The sequence below is a fragment of the Nuphar pumila genome, chromosome 2, assembly GCF_984573655.1.
Source record: "Nuphar pumila chromosome 2, dmNupPumi1.hap1.1, whole genome shotgun sequence".
NCBI classification, from domain to species: domain Eukaryota; kingdom Viridiplantae; phylum Streptophyta; class Magnoliopsida; order Nymphaeales; family Nymphaeaceae; genus Nuphar; species Nuphar pumila.
Window position 1 is genome coordinate 18886723 of NC_143250.1, and position 18024 is coordinate 18904746.

Here is an 18024-nt window from a genome sequence, read left to right on the forward strand (position 1 = left end):
CATCAAGTTGAAGGGCCCATGGGTGCTCATTCTTTGCTTTAAAGGCTAAGCTGGGTGCATTTCATAGTAGGTAAGGGAGACTTGATATCCCCAAATATATATATATATATATATATATATATATATAGAGAGAGAGAGAGAGAGAGAGAGAGAAAGGGACTAACTTCAATTGGATTAGTCTTCCGCAGGACCCAAATCCAATCACTTTAGACCTCTAATTAAGCTAAGTAAGCCCATCACAAATACTAAGCAGATCTGGTCTAAGGAACCTTAAATAGAAAATTGTCCAAGTCACATTGGATGACAATTCATTGTGAACAAGATGAATTACTCACAGCCAAAACCCATAAAAAAGAAGGGGCCTCACTAGAATTTTGATGTCCTTTGCCTGCTAGATGAACAACATAAAAAAAATGGATGGTTGAGATTGATTCGAAGAATTAAGCTTTTGGTAGTAATGAGTGTCATTCATCATGAAGTCAAAAGGCATCAAAGATGTTCTAGATAGTTTTAAAACAAGGTTTGATGGACATGACCCCACCTCAATCAATTACCGGAAAAGACAGAGTATGGAAAGGATAGAAAAATAAAAGGCCAGATAAGAGTGACGTAGACCCAATAAAAGTGATGTAGACCCAATAATTAAGGACCCTGATCTTAATTCAATGACCCCAAGTACAAGATGCTAACCTTTGACCGACTTGCATCCAAAGCCCAATCTCTAATTACTTAAGCTTATAAGACCCGTCCTTAGGGTTCCACCTCATCAGCTCAACATTAAAGAACATGTAAGGCCTATGGTTGAGATGCCGATAGAGCATGAGAACCCACCTCCTTGGTGAGCCAACCTCAATCAAAGCTCCAAAAAGTCCCTCTAAGTTTCTAACCCTATTAATGGCTCTCGCTAAAAATAGTCAAGAAAAGTCAAAGAAAGACTTTATTTGTAGGGTTTCTGAGATAGGCAAAATTAGAGAGCATCCAAGTGGGACCCACCTTGAGAGCACTGTAACGCTTCAAATTTTCAAAAACAAAACTTGTCAAAATTTTAAATTTATTTTTTTTAATAGAGTAAAAAGATATTTTTTTTAATACAGTAAAAAGATAATGGTTGGTCGTCAGTTTAGAAAATGTCAAGTGGATCCCTATTATGTATCCAACAACATACTCAAACTTTAAGCAAACCAAAATATTTTATTTACAAGTTTTTTATTATAAAACGGTACTCCTTAGTAAAGCAATATTATAATAAACAAAGTCTATGAACAAGCATAAGTAACAGTATGTTGAAACCCTAGATCTCATTGTTGCTCTGCTCCGCACTTCGCACAACAGATCAACAACTTGGATTCTCTAAAAATAAAGGTCACTTTCATTCTTAGTCTGGTATGCAAGCATTCTAGTTTTAAACAAGTATAATATATTAAAACATAATTCATCACTCAAGAACTGTAATTTGAAAACATTCATTTCGGATTGTAACTCAAATTTCTATAACTTAGTGTATTATTGTTTGCAAGTACCCCATGTACCGAAGCATAAGCTCCTCAAGTTCATCTTAACTATGCAAACACAACTTGGATCTTTTACCTATTCGGTCCAACAAGTACCTTACATAAGGTGATGCATGCATGAATAGTACTAATGTACATCTATTTATTCATTCATTCATCAGTGAACCTACAACTAATGCATTATTTCGATAATTATTAGTTTACACCCTAGTACACAGAGAAACCATCTTTGACATCAGATGAAATATCTAGGTGTCTTTTATGCTATGTATTTTCATGCCCAGAAGCTTAAATGGCCCTATTTAAAGCATGATGACACTCTTGCCAAAAGAACCCAATGCTAAGGTTGTTTCGAATGCATCATGCTATTGCAGTAGTTGGATTTATCGCGTAGGACTAATTGATAGTTCGGCCTCTTAACCTCTGAGTGACTGAAGACCGCTGAACACTTTTGTTTCAAATAATATATGTCACTTGAGTGGTGCTATCAGCGTCTCCACGATGAGCATAATGTTACGACAATGAAGCCGTACATGATACTTCAAGTACAAGGTTTTGATTATAAGCAAGTGAATCAACTGCATTTCAGTTAAGACGATGAAGAAAGATGACAAGCATTGAAGAAATCGATGAAGAATCTTTGAAGACTAGTGTGCAAATGTTAAATTCATTAAAAGTTCTAGATTCTTGTAAGAGCCTTACTTAGAGTGCATATTTCGGTTGCATTTCAGCTAAAAAAGTCTTTAGAAAAACTTTTCTAAAAGAACCCTTCATGAAAATATTTTTAGAAAACTCTTTTCTTAAATTTTCGTATTTATTAGTCGACCAATAGACTCACCAGTCGACTAACCCTTTCGCGCCATATTTTCTAAAATGTTTTTTTTATCAAATTAGTCGACCGAAGGTTTTATTAGTCGACCGGACAGAATGTATGTTTTCTGGAAATTTTAGCAGCAGTCGACTAATGACTTTATCAGCCGACTGGACAAAACATGTGTTTTCTGAAAATTTAACAGCAGTCGACTAATGCTTTTATCAGTCGACCGGACATAACTTGTGTTTTTCAGAAAAATTTTAGCAGCAGTCGACTGAAAGGTTTTTCAGTCTACTGATGATATTATCAGTCGACTAACTTTTCTCTAGTCGACTAAGTTTCAAAACTTTAGTTTTTCAAACGGCTCGATTAACAGATCAGTCGACCGACGATAATTGTCAGTCTACTAATAACTAATTATTAGTCGACTAACTATTGTTCCAGTCAACTAATTTTGTCGTTTTTCCTGAAATTTTAAAAAGGCGTGTCTTTTCATTTTTCAAACGTTTTGATCGTTCAAAATGGACTGTTTTGACACCCTTTCATACCCTCAACATATGGAAACTTTCAACTATAAATATGAGTGCATTTTACACTCAAAAGCACTACAATTCAATCAATTTGAATCAATTACTCTTTGTTTTTCAATCATATTCATTTTTTCACTCACGTGATATTTTTCACTTTAGTTTTTCACTCAAATTCCTTTGAGAGAGAGTGAATTTGTGAGTAGAGTATTTCAACAAAACTCAAAATCCAAGTGCATCTCATTTGCATTCATAAGAAGGGCTCATAGGTTGTTTTGTAAGTTGTTACTTATTTCAATTTTCTGTAAAAGAAATGACTCCTTGGTTTAAAAGAGTTGTTTGCTTTCAGTAGGTGTATTACTGGAAGTGGGACCGGATTTGGTCTGTATGATCTTGTAGTTACACAAGGTTGATAGTGGAAATCTCAAGCAGGTTTTGCTTGGGGGCTGAATGTAGGTCGGGAAAGACCGAACCAGGATAAATTATTGTGTTCTTTGTGTGTTTGCTTTTCAATTTGCAAAATCCGTCAATATTCTACAGACAATCTTTAAAAGCACTATTCACCCCCCCCTCTAGTGCTCGTTGCCTCGATCTTACTGCACTTTCACATAATTTTTTAATGGGTTTGACGATATATTCCTTATTATAAGAATGTCAAGTGTCGCGGAATAAATCAGTGCATCACGCACGAAGGGCAATATGACCCAACCTAATCTGGTCAGTTCTGAACCACATGCCTTTGCTCGTGTGAGCGATGACCATCATTACATTTATTTATATACATATAGACATCGCTCCTGGTATCTTCGGCCTTTACGAGCGCTTCACTCATTGGAGTATATAACTTACTTCAACATAATGGCACTTAGGAGTACCTCTCATAGAATGGCGGATCATAGAAGCATGCATATGATGCAATTATCTTTGATCGATTGCTCGGACATTATCTGCAAAAGAAGTAATACAACACAGTTTGGCAAGATTAATCTTGAATTCATTTCAACAATATTTTGCATATTCCATGATACAAGGCCGTCTTGGATCTCTCGTCCGATCAACAAAGTACTTAACATGTGGTACATGTCCAAAAGTATGCTAAACCGAAAAAGGGGGAGGTGCGTAGGCTTCTCAACAGGAAACCCCCAACACACAACTTCATGGCGATCCAAAGAATATAGGAGTGCTCATTTGGCACGATTCATCCTTGAAAGCCACAATGCCACATTGAGCCATTCATACAAGGCACATCGCTATCGATTTTGCATCCAAAATTCATCTTAGTATCAACATGATTCGCATAACACTCGACACTAGGTTTGATAAATGAGAAATGGGTCCTTCAACAGAACCCCACTAAATCATAAGCTCATGCCCTTTATAGGGGTTATTTGACTTGGGTCGCAACTCGAATCAAAGTTATAAAACATTTCTCCCAAGTGTATGGACTTGGGAGGGCTCAAATGTGACTTCGCAATCCTGCGAGACTTAAAACTTAACTTTGCAAAAGCTGTGCAATTTGAAGAGCACTGGGTTCGCAGAAGGAAACCCTCTTTAAACGAACTATAGCGCACAAGCCCAACTTCCATTATTTGAATAACAAGCAAAACAAGATATGCACGAGACTATATTTATGTAGTTATATACTTATAATGAATAGGAGCATGTGCATATTATACCATGATGGCAAAACGCAAGGCAACTCTCGATTTGCGAAGCCGCGCATCACAAAGCACATAAGTAATACACAAAGTAGTAAACGATACCTCAAACAACTAAAAACTGTAGGCAAATACACAAAGTACGAGATTGTACCATAGCCAAATATACAGGCCAACAAATAAGGTCATAGGTAAAACACGAGGTAGAAAATCATACATCGCCCAAATGAACATACTGGAAAGTATATATGCAAGCAATTAAGGGCATAAGTATTGCAAAAAGTATGAAACCACACCTCAATCACATAAGCAAATACGCAAATTAATACTTGAAGAGTGAAACCGTACCTCAACTCATAAATATGCAAACAAGAAAATACGCAACGCAGAAGCAATATAAATCTAAGTACATCTAGCATGGACATCTTAATTATTTCAACTTAATTAGGTTCATCGGTTGCCCCTTGTGCGACTTTAACCTACATCAGAAAGTTATGAGGTTGCAATAGTCTCTGAGCGTAGGCAAGCACGAGCTCGAGCCACAGAGGGCAAGCATGATCCATCGTTCATGCGATGCTTAGAATAGTAGTATGCACACCGAAAGCCAATAGTGAGTTTGGTAACACCTACAGTAGTACCGAACCACAAGGGTAGGCAGGGAGCTCAACTCCCTGCAAAAAAGCAATAGAGGCAGCAAGGCCTCGTACATGCAGGCTGTAAAGGCATGAACTCTGCACCCAACTGACAAGGGTGCTAGAGGCAGGGGCCTCACCCCTATCTGGCAAAAAGCAACAGATGCAAGAAGCAGAAGCTCCCTGCCTGCCCGGACAGAGAAGGCAAAGGAGGGAGCAGAAACTCCCTGCCAAACATGCCACAATCGGATAGGGGGTGACACCTCCTGCTGGAAACGAGACAGGCAGGAGCTCTGCGTCTATCGACAAAAAGATCAAGGCAGAGGGGCAAAGCCCCGTGCCGAAAAACAACCAAGATGCAGGGGGCTTCGCCCCCTGCTCTAAAAGAGGAAGAAGGCAGGGGGGTTTCGCCTCCTGTTGGGAACCAAAGGAGGCAGGGAGTAAAACCCATTGTCGAGAAGCAATAAGAGAGCAGGGGGCTCCGCCCTCTGCCTGGAAAACAAATGAAGGCAAGGGGGCAAATCCCCCCTGCCAAAAAATAAAACAAACGCAAGGGGGCCTTGCCCCCTATCGGGAAACAAAAGAAGGCAGGGGTGAAGCCCCCTACCGAAAAACAAAACGAAGGTAGGGGAACCTCACCCTCTGTCGAGAAACATAAGAGGGCAGGGGGGCGAAGCCCCCTACCAACGACAAAACAAAGGCAGGGAGACCTCGCCCCCTGCCGGGAAACACAAGGCAAAGGGGCGAAGCCCCTTGCCAAAAATAAGATGGGGGCAGAGGGGCGGAGTCCCCTGCCGAAAGACCACATGAGGCAGGGGCAGACCCCCCTTCCAGGAAAATGAGTTGACACAGGGAGCTCTGCCCCCTGTCGGCGAAATGAAGGAAAACAAAGGGGAGAAAGGGAGGCAACAAGGAAGGGTGCTCGGCACCACCCTCCTGATAGACCCAGAGCCACCCACGATGGTGGCTCTGGTCCACCACCACCAAACGGGAAAAGGGGTGGGGGAAGAGACGACAACAATGGGAGAGGGATCGGGTTACCTGAGGGGGATGGCACGGTCACCGACAACAGCTTGCAGGAGGGGAGCTCGCAAGGAGAGGAGCGGAGCGTAACGGCATGGGAGAAGCCACTGACGTCAGGCTTCGACAGGTTGACAAGGGAAGAGGGAGCGAGGAGGAGGAGAAAAGGGAGGTGCCCCCCCCCCCCCCCCCTCCCTCCCTTCTTTCCTGCCATGCTCTTAAAAAGCTCGGGGGAGGGCGATCTTCAGGGAAACCCTAAAGGGGTTTCCCTTATCCTGTCGATGGAGTGGAGCGGCGCAGGTGGGGTGCGACGCATAGGGGAGATGCATCAGGTTTTAAAAACCCTATAGAGAACGGGCTTGGGTCGGGTCTAGAGCCGACCCAGGTCCATTTTTTTCACGTGGGTTTTACACTTAGAATCAGTCACCATACATCAGTCACCATACGTATATCCTATATTGTGAAGTTATATTTATTATGCAGAGCATTACACCAAATGTGTATGTGCCAAATAAATGTATACAATATATACTATATCTACATATATAACATGTGAGTATTATGTAAAAATATGGCGATGCACGAAAATGTGTATACACCCAAATAGATGCACACATAATCTTAGAATAAGCATTGTAGTGTACAAAAAATTTACACATGCCCAAAAAATGCATAAACGCATGGCCTAAGTGAGGAATAACACACTTGCTTAAATAAATTGCATAAAGAGAGTACATATTATATGTATCAGATAAGTGGGAACCTTGTCACAAGGACACACAAGTGAACATCGACGCAAGCGCTCACAATGACCTAGATGGTGTGAACCATGGGCTAAAACCTTATTTCTATGGACGATGATGAGTGTATGAAGGGCGTAGCAACACGCAGGTTGTTACATGTGGCATCAACACTCTGCCGTTTAAGAGCGTGTTTGCTTTGCACAAGAGGCTAAACAAGGGCACAAGTGAGTATATGTGTGCACATATAAAGCTAGAAAAGCGTACAAAGGGTAACCATGCCGCACACGAAACATGAATTTTAACATATTAATATTGATGCCTTCGTTGTATAATCCTACCTTGTTATTCGTAGACAAGACTAAATTTGAACGTAAGGCCGCTCCTAGGTTGTGGCCGACATGTACTTTCGTTCGGTATGGTGACGTCAAGGTCCGTTTGCGTAAAAACAAGTAGGAAAGAAAATAATGAGTGGTGAATGTGGCGCTGACTCGCGACGTGCACCCTCACACACTTGACTCACCAAAAGTGCAAGAAAAGAGATAGATAAATCGACAAAGATCGGGTCAGACCTAGCTTAGATCAAGGTAGGTTTGACTAACTAGGTTTGAGCCTACTTTGAGTTAGGGAAAACCCGAACCTAGTTTGGGTCAAAACTCAAAGTAAGTGAGCTTGGTTGGGTTTTCAGCAACAAACAAAACCAAAGAGAGGGGTGGCTGCAGACTCTCAGCCTGTCGTGCACGTGCGTGGCAGCGTCGGGCACTCGGGGCACAACACATCGCACTCGCTGTGTACAGCACATGGCGTGTAGTGCGCGGGCGTGGCCACTCGCTGCAGTGTGATTAAAATCGATTATTGGCAAGGTTATTCACCACACCCAAACGGCGCTCATACCAGGCAGAAAGGTCCAGAACTGTGTCGCCTTGGCATAGGAAGCCATCCATAACAGATATCTATCCGGTCAGCCGGCCTTCATGCTTAATCTGGATCTTCTAAGGCTCTCTCTCCAATAGTTAAAAAAATGTTCTCACGAGGTAAAAGGGGAATGATCATTAATCTGTGCATCAGCATTTAATGAGTTTTAATTGCTAAAGTTTTTAATAATTAGAAACTTTAAAAAACAAACAATAAAGCTGGCTATTTTCCGGCCAGCCACCAGTGCAAACCATTTTACGGTCAGCTACTGGCTGAGAAATGGCCGAGTTGGTGCCCTCTTGCCCAGCGGCATCAGTCCGGCCATTTTCTAGTAGAAAAATGGTTGAGAAGCAAAGAAATGAAAAAGGTTAAAAAAAAAAACAAGTTGTGCCAGCCATTTTTTGGCTAGCTATCGGCTGGCTGAAAAATGATTGGGAAGCAAAAAAAGGAAAAAAATTAAAAATAAAAAGAAATAAAAAAAATTTGTGCCAGCCATTTTTCGGCTGGCGACTAACTAGAAAATAGCTGGGAAGCAAAAAAAATAAAAAAATTAAAAAATTACCAACCATTTTCCACCAGCCATTGGCAGTGAAATGACTAGGATGGTGCCACCCTTGCTGGGCGACAACAGTCCAGTCATCTTCCGGTTGGCGGTTGGATAGAAAATGGCCAGATAGCCATTAAAAAAGCAAAAAAAAAAAAAAAAAATCAGCCAGTTACTGGATGAAAAAAGTGATCGGCTGGTACCACCCTCACCAGAAAGCACCAAGCTCGCCATTTTCTGGCCAGTAATGGCCGGTGTTTGCATGTTTCAAAAACGGCAAGAGGGTGGGAGGGGATGAAGGCCGATAACTAAGTGGGGTCTTTATATTTTTGGGTTTTTTTCAAAACTTGGTTTAAAACAGGTTTTCTCAAACATGGTTTCCCTTGGAAATCAGGTTTGGTGTCCAAACAAACACCAAACCTGGTTTTCATGTGAAACCAGGTTTGCACCCAGGTTTTGTGTGTCATCAAACGCTTCTTAAGTAAGTTTCTCTCACAGACACGGCAGGTTAAGTACAAAAAGCCCCCATGTTTTCATGTCATGTCATTAGTGATAGAAGACCACCAATGCTGCACCCTCTTGTTAATACAATTAGCACTCAGAAATGCCAGTTTTGGTGGTTTTGGTTATTTTATGTGATTCCCTAAAGAGAAGATAATAAGCTATTGCACAGTTTTGACTTTAGGGGAAACAATGGATAATTTTGAAATGTCGCGTGATAGAAGACTAAAGAGCGAGATGGGTCCCACATCTTTTGCATTAACTCTATCAGTAGAATTAGCTATACCAACTAGTGTGACAAAAATCTAGCGATAATATCGCGTGAAATTGCCTGAAAGTTTAAAACTGCATTTTCTGGCGAGATTTTCAAAATATCGTGAGATTTATGAAAAAAACATAAATATCGCAATTTAAACATGATATTTACGTTTTAAATGGCAGGAAGGCTCAGCCTGCCAAACTTAGGGTGGTTATGCTGGTGACAAAAAACTGTGGTTAAGACATGAAAACTTTCAAAAGAACCAAATTGGATACAACTAATAGAAGTGACAATATAGTCAATTGTTCAAATCAAGGATGGTGATTCTTATATTAAATTATACAACAATGACCAATGTACATCATATCATAAGCTGTCATCAGCTCATGCCTTTTGATGATCACACAGAAAGCATTCTCCTATTAAGGGGACCATCAATGAATAGTTAGTTTTGGCTTCATTGCGTCACTTGAATAGCATTCTCTAGCCTTGGTTTCTGTTGCAGACAGTGGTATAAACAAGATGGGAATGTATTCAAGGAGAAATTTAAAACATTGGTCTAAGGAAGAAATTATAGAACTGAAAAATACATAGAACCCAAGGAACCGCCTTCAGGTTTCAGGCATTTGGACAGGGAGGTCTCCTATTATTTCAGACCACCAAGTTTCACTTTGTTTTACTTGATGTAAAAGGGATAAAAATGCGTTAAACTATCAATACAAAGTTATAAATGTTCTAAATTCATTAAGACAGGAGAAGAAACAAGCACGGAAGAAAAATTGTTATAAGAAATTAAACAAATTAATATATGCAGGTTTAATTTGCATAGGGTGATAAGTGAGATCCCTCGAAGCAACGATGGATGGTGACATTTCTGCATCAGAAAAATCAATGCAGCTTCATGGTCTTTGAGATTTTTTACATTGGCACTTTTGAGAGAGAGAGAGAGTACCGTGAAAGCTCCATTCGGGGAAAAAGGCACCGCCGGCCCTATGTCATTCACTAGTAATTAAGTTGAAAGGTCCATCATTCGGTACTGGCTTTGGTTCTTCCGAGTCCTCTATAAGTGTTGTAATGGGCTTTGCCCTATGATCTTTAGTGTACTAACAATTTTCAAGCGGTGAAGGTTGGAAACCAAGAGCTGCCTAAGTTGTCTCAATTTGATGGAATAAGTTTCAAAAGATGGCAATATAAACCATTTATCTTCCTCACAGTTGCAAATGTAGTGTACGTGCTCACGGAAGAATATCCAAAAGAACGGGAGGACATGACTATTGCTGAAAACCGAAGGAGATGAAAGTGGTTGCAGGATGACTTTGTGTATCGCAGACACATATTGATGTATTCTCAAACATCTTGTTCGACCTCTACTCGAAAGTTAGTATGGCATAGAAGCTGTGGTAAGTTCATGAAAGCAAATACAAGATTAAAGATACATAAAATCGTAAGTTTTTGGTTATATGAATTTTAAATTCTTCGATGATAATCCACTACTATCTTCAGTCCATGAGATGCAAATTTTGGCCAATTAGATCAAGTTTAAGTGTATGCATCTTGATGAATCATTCCAGATGATTGCAATTATTGGTAGATTGCCTTCATATTAAAAAGATTATATAAATGAATTAAAACATAAGAATAAAAAGTTTACCTTAGAACAACTTCTTCAACATCTTAGAATCAAGGAAGAAACTCAATCTCAAGATAAAAAAAAATGAAATAACAAAAGTTTGAGCTAAAGTAAACATGGTTGAATGCAAACCAAGGTTCAAACTCAGACTTAGAAACCAGAATAAGAAATTCAAGACCTTTACAAAGATTTTTTTTTTGTTATACTTGCGATAAACTGGGTCACTATACGAGAGAATGTCGATATAAAAAGAAATTTCAAAGCAATAAGGCTAGTAAACCTGAACCTGGTGGTTGTAGTAAGTGAGATATTCATGATTAATTTGGATAAAGAGTGATACATAGATTATGGATCAACGATCCATTTATGCAATGATAGAAATATGTTTAAAACATACAAAACCATGGGGAAAGACTAGAAGATCTACATGGAAGATTCACATGAAGCTAAGGTTCATAAAAAAAGGAATGTGGAGCTTCACTTTACTTGTAGAAAATGTTTAACCCTCCAAAATGTGTATCATGTACCAACCATTACAAAAAATCTTGTATTTGTCTACCTACTTACAACACATGATTTCAAAGTTATAATAGAATCCAACAGTATTATATTGTTGAAGAATCACAAGTTTATAGGTAAAGGATACTCTATTGATGGCTTGTTTAAGCTCAATTTGATCAATAAAACTGGCTCGACTTATGTTTATATGCTTGACTCATACAATTTATGACATGATAAATTAAGACGTGTTAATTCTAAGACTTTGAGAATCGCGAATAACTTAGAACTTATTCCAAAATGCAAAACTAAGCATGTTAGAAAATATAATGTTTGTATTCAAGCAAAGTTTGCTAAAAAAAGTTTTTTTCAAGTGCTGAAGAAAATTCTAAATTACTCGGTTTAATACACAATGATGTATGTGATTTGAAAAATAATCCTACTCGTGAGGGTAACAATTACTTTATAATTTTTATTGATGATTTTTTCAAAATAAGTTTATATTTACTTCATGAAAATAAAAGATGAATCTTTTGCAAAACTTAAGATTTTCAAATCTGAGGTTAAAATTTTTTATAATTGCAAAATAAAATGTATTAGATCTGGTAGATCTGGTGAATATGTTTCAAATGAATTCATTGAATTATGTGAAGTTCATGGGATATATAAATATAATATTGGTCTATATACTCCTCAGCATAATGGTGTAGCATAACATAAAAATAAGACCTTGACAAATATGGTTAATGCAATGCTTATAAGTTCCAGGATAAAATATAATCTATGGAGTGATGCTTTGCTTAGTTCATGTTATATCTTAAATAGAATTTCATATTCTGATTCAAACACTACACCTTATGAGCTTTGGAAACGTAAAAAATCGAAAAGTTTGGGGTTGCATTGCTTATATAAAGCTTATTGAATTAAAACTAACCAAACTTAGTCAAAAACCCAAACATTTGTTTTCATTGGATATTCTCAAAATAGAAAAATGTATAGATTTATGAATATTTAAACCAAAGTAATTTTAGAATCCATCCAAGCCAAATTTAGAGAATATTTAACTTTGAAATCACTTGAAACTCCAAAATATGTTGAAAATAAACCAAGAAAAAAAATTATGAGCTCGAAAAAACTGAAACTCAAAAAAGTAAAAGATTAAGAAAATCAAAAGATTTTGGTCCTGACTTTCATCTTTACATGATAAATAGAGATCGTGTTTCTTTTTTTAAAGCTATGACCTCTCTAGATGCCCTTTCTTGAAAAGAGGCTATAAAAAATAAAAATAGATTCTATCATCGAAAATAAAACTTTAATTTTTGTTGATTTATCCATTGGTTTTAAACCTTTGAGATGAAAATAGATTTTCAAGATAAAACTTAAAAAAAATAGAGCTAGACTTGTAGTTAAAGGTTTAAATAGATACTTGGATTTGATTATTTTGACAATTATGCTCATGTTAGTAGGATTGCATCCATTAGAACTGTTATGACCCAAATTTTAGGCACACAAATTTGATCTCGAGACTTATGGGGTAAGGGTTGCGTCTAGGTATCGGTGGGCTAAAACAAGACTGTTTTGGAATTTGGTGAGTGGATTCGGTTGTTGTAGGTTTCTGAGTGCATGAAATCAATTTCAGAAGGTGTATAAAGATTTTGGGTTAGATCTTCTATTTTGGATTGGAATTGGACCCAACCCAAGCCAAACACTATATATGGTGGTATGGGATTTCATTATGAGTTTTTATCAAATTATACCAGATTATACAACTTATGAATTAAGTTTCTCTCCTCTCTCTCTCTTTTCTCACCCTGAACGTCCCCTACTCACTCTCTTAAAATTTTCTTTCTTCTCTATCTCTCTCTTGGACGTGACATACCCCTCCTTGGATGCTTGGTTGTCTCTCTCCAAGGGCCCAAGCCCTTTATGCACCTTTTCTCTGAGAATTGAGTGATATTGTACTATAAGATTCAACGTTGTTCATGCCAACAGTCGTGGTTATGTTGATCTGCCTTCATCTTTGGTGTCTCTCCAGTATCTCAGACCTCCTTAATGGAATTTCAACTCTTAGGAGTAGCCTATAGCTTTCTCATACCTTGTTGAGTTATATGAACCCAAATCAGGGTTATTAGAAGTGTCTATGTCAATTTGTATGAATTTTGAAATTCATTTGATGCATTATTTAGTTATTTCATAAAAAGAGGATGCCCGCGGAATCCTCATTCAGCCGAAACATGAGCAAAAATCAATATTTTTCCAATATTTCATTTTTTCATGAAAAATTTAAAATTTTTAGGGTTTGATCATGTTCATAATCATATCAGGGTGCCTTCCACCCGATTTGGTTTTGTTTTGAATATGTTTGATCTCTGAATTAAACGTTTTACAAAAATCTTTTCTGAAAAATCCTATTTTAAACCCTATTTTGCAATAAAGGTCAATTTTAAAGGTATATCAGCCATTTTTTATAAAAAACCAAATTTCAAAGTTGTTTATTTTTATTATTTATTCAATTATGCATCATCCTTTATTGTGTTTATTTCAAGAAAGCATAGAAAAAGGCTTATATCCAGATAAATCCCTCAGTTTTCAATATTGTTGGATAAATCCCGAAAAGCCGATATTTGTCCACTAACAAGTTTGTTAATTTTGCATGGACACTCAAGATTAGATTTTTTTTTATTTCCTTTGTTGTCTTACAATTATTGATGTAAATTGTAATTGTAAATAATGGAATAAGAATTTCCTTTTCTGCTTAGATTAGAGTTGCATTGCATGTAGTTTATTTTTCAATAATATTAATTGTGTAATTGATGATGATTCGTGCATATTTCAATTCCACAATGGTCAATACAAATGAAACATGCATTTGCTTCTAAGGAGTTAATAAACTCGGTGTGTAAACAACCCAAATTTTCTACCTCAACTTACAAACCCTTTCGCTTTTGCCACTGAGGCCCGCCCTCTGAAGCCTTCAGAGAATCTGCTGGTTGACACACAAGCCAGGGCTATTCAAAGCCCAAGTTTTACATTAAAATCTAAATATTTTATCTTATAATCAAAATTCAATCTTCAATTTGGCTCAATTTCAATCATTTATTTTTTTGCCTTCGAACAGAAATGTTCAAATCTTTGTCTCTGCCAGGGGTCCGGGACTTCACATCCCTCATCCAGGGTTTTCCTTTTGCATATCATTTCATGTCATTTTATTGCATTTCATGTCATTGCTTGTCATTTTTGAGATCCAACACTCTTGTTTTTGAAATCTTTAATCCAGATTCGAGTTTTAAAACCTTCTTTCAAAATTAATTTCAAAAACCTGTGTTTTAAATCGACATTTGCCATTTGTTAACCTCCAAGATCTTATATTCCTTTATTTCAAAAAAAAATCCTCAGAAAGCGATTTGAATTAATTTTAAACTCAATTTTTTACTAATCCCAATTCTCATATGAGACCCATCTAGGTGGTGTCGCTTTAAACCAGAAATAGCTTTATTCCTTGTCCATTTTCTTTATTTTGGCCAAAATTTCAGAGTTTCAATCTGGCTAGGACTCTATCACGAAGTTTCAGTCAGTTTAGGACTCTATCTTTCATTTCTATTTTCACCAATTTTTAATAAGATATTTTAAAAAATTTTAAAAAAAAAACAAAATTTTAGAGTTTCAGTCGGACTAAGACTCTTTCACAGAGTTTCAGTTGGATCAGAACTCTACCTTTCACTTCTATTTTTATCTTTTTTTAAGAAAATATTTCAAAAGAAGTTAAAATGCTAGAATTTTATTCGAATCAAGACTCTTTTTCAGAGTTTCGGTTGGATCAGGACTCTAATCCTGACTTCTTTTTTTGAGAAAATCTTTCAAAAACTTCTTTATTTATCTTTTAAACAATCGAATTTTAAAATTTCAGGACTTCGTTGTAGAGTTTCAAAATTTTAGGACTGTATCACAAAGTTTTAGTCGGTTCAGAACTCTACTCTGATTTTATTTTTTACTTTTATTTTACTGGTTTTTCAAAAATAGACCAAAATTTTAAGAGTTTCAAAATTTTAGGACTCTGACCAAGAGTTCTAGTTGGTTCAGAACCCTACTCTGATTTCATTGTTTACTCTCATTTACTTGTTTTGCAAAAACATACCCTATTCTCGGAGTTTCAAAATTTTAGGACTCTATTCTAGAGTCCCGGTTGATTAGGACTCTAACCTCGATTTCATCTTTTTGCTTGTTTTCACTAATCCCTGAGAAGATATTTAAAAATCTCTTTGTTTGTCTTTCAAAAACCAAAATTTAAGAGTTTCAGAATTTTAGGACTCTAATCAAAATTCCAGTTAGTTCAAGACTCTGTTTTTAAAAAAAGTTTTGATTGTTATCTGGTGATTTTACTTTGTTTTAAACCCTTTTCAGTCTTTATTTTAACTTTTTTCAAGACCCTAAGGTGGGGCCCACACAGTTGGTGCCACATCTGAAAAAGTTTCAACTCATTCAGAACTCTGCTTAATTTGAAACCTTCAAGTTCAAAATGATCTCGTATTTCAAACCCTTTTTGAAAATCTTGTTTTTTCCCCCTTTATTTTCAGGTTTTTAAAATTATTTTCTAAAAAACAATTGGGGCCTACAACTAGGTGGCGCCACATTTAAAAATATTTTTGTTAGCTTAAGATTAATCAGTGTTCCAGTTAGGTTAGAGTCAAAATCGATTTTAAAACTTCAATTTCATTTTAATATTTTTAGAACCTAGTTTTAGTTTTTATTTAAAGTTTTAAAATCAAATGTGGGCCCACAGTAGGTGGCGTCATATTTGGACTTGTTTTAGGTTAATTAGGACTCGATTAGGTTTAATTAGGAAGATTGAAAAAGTCAACCCAATTAAGGAAATCCCCCCCCCCATATGGTTAATCCTAATTAATTAAGAGGAGTTCTAATTAAATTAGAACTCTCTCTAACCAAGCCTAAAAACTTCCAATAAAAGAAGGCCACAGGGGTCGACCCCCTCATCTTTTCCTCTTCTTCCTCTTGTAGCTTCTCTCTCCTCCAACAACCCTTTCTTTCCTCTATTGTTTCAGCAACCCATGGTAAGGTCTTTATTTTGTTATTTTCATGGATTTTATTAATTTTATATGCTTTATTTCATTGATTTAACCATTGTCGCCCCTTGCATGTTGATTTCAATCATGCTTTTCAATCAAGATCCATAAAATCAATTTAAGAAAGCAATCTAGTGTTGTGTGGAAATGATTTTCAAGTTTTCAATCCGTTGAAATAGTTTGGATTATCATCTTTTATGTCTATGCCGAATAAAAGATGAGATTCGATCCCTCTATGGATCGAATCCCTCTTTTGAAAGCCAAATCAAATTCCAACCGTGTTTTCTCTAGTTTTTTTTGTTTATTTTATTATGCTAATGTTTATTTTATGTGTTCAAGCATCGAAATATGATTTGTTGCATTATTTGTATTTTTTAATGATTTTTACATGCTTAAATTAGGTTTATTCATGTGCTTTATTGATAATATGAGTTCTTGATTCTGGGCATGCGAGAACAACATTATTTCATGTTTATTTTTCTGTTATTAAATTCTAATTTTTTTAGGGTCAAACCAGGCATATGCCAGTGATTTTTCATAAAAAAAATGGATTATTTTGAGTTCTGTAACTCTGCTAAAAAAATAAGAAACCAAACTCTGATTCTTGTACCTTGAAAATGCTACATGGAATTGAGAACGGCTTGTCGATGTGATATCTTTCTCGTCAAAGATTTGATCGATGAATCATAAGTTGCAGTGTATTCATTATGATGCCTAGTATATCCTGTAAAAATTTTAGATTTTTTTTTTGTCGTTTGCTATTTTTCCTCTATTAGAAATCAGAATCTGTTTCACAGTGACCGTTATGCATCGTTTAAGCCTTAGGTCAACTTACGTACATCGTATCTCCCTAACCAGAGATTATTTTTCTAATCCGTAAGATGTCACAAATTCATAAGCATGTCTAGTTTTATTAGTGTGATTTCTGTAATTTTTGAACCCTGTTTTCTATTTTTAATCAAACAAAAATTAGAGTTGCCTGTTTTGGAGTCATTACATGTTCGCCAGAATCTAGCGTATATTGTCGGAATGATATCTCCTTAACCAAAGATGTGTTTTCTGATATGTAAATTTTTTTTTTTTTTAAGATTTCTAGTTTATCTATGTGAAATTTTACTATTTTTCATTATTGTTTGATTCCTAATTCGGGCCTGACACTGTGACAAGTACGTGCCCCCAGGCAAAATTACATATTTTCATGTTTTTGTTTAATTTTCATATCAAAATAATAACAAAAATATATTTTTTTATTGCACTTTAATTTTATGATTATTATAAGTGTCTATGTCAATTTTTTGTGAATTCTGGATTTTATTTGATAAATTATTTGATTAAATCATAAAAATAGGATGCCCATAAAGTCCCGATTCAACTGAAACATGGGCAAAAATTGATATTTTTATGATATTCCTATTTTTTTATAAAATATTTCATATTTTTAGGATTTGATCATATTTATAATCATGCTAGGGTTCTCCACACCCGATTTGGTGTTGATTTGAATCTGTTTGATCCCTGAATTACAAGTTTTACAAAAATCTTTTCTGAAAACCCTGATTTCAAGGCCATAGTCTTGTTTTTAGGGGCATTTTAGTTATTTTTCCCAAAATTCTGAATTTTAAAGTTGTTTATTTTTATTATTTATTCAATTTTGTATCATCTTTTATTATGTTTATCTCAGAAAAGTATAGAAA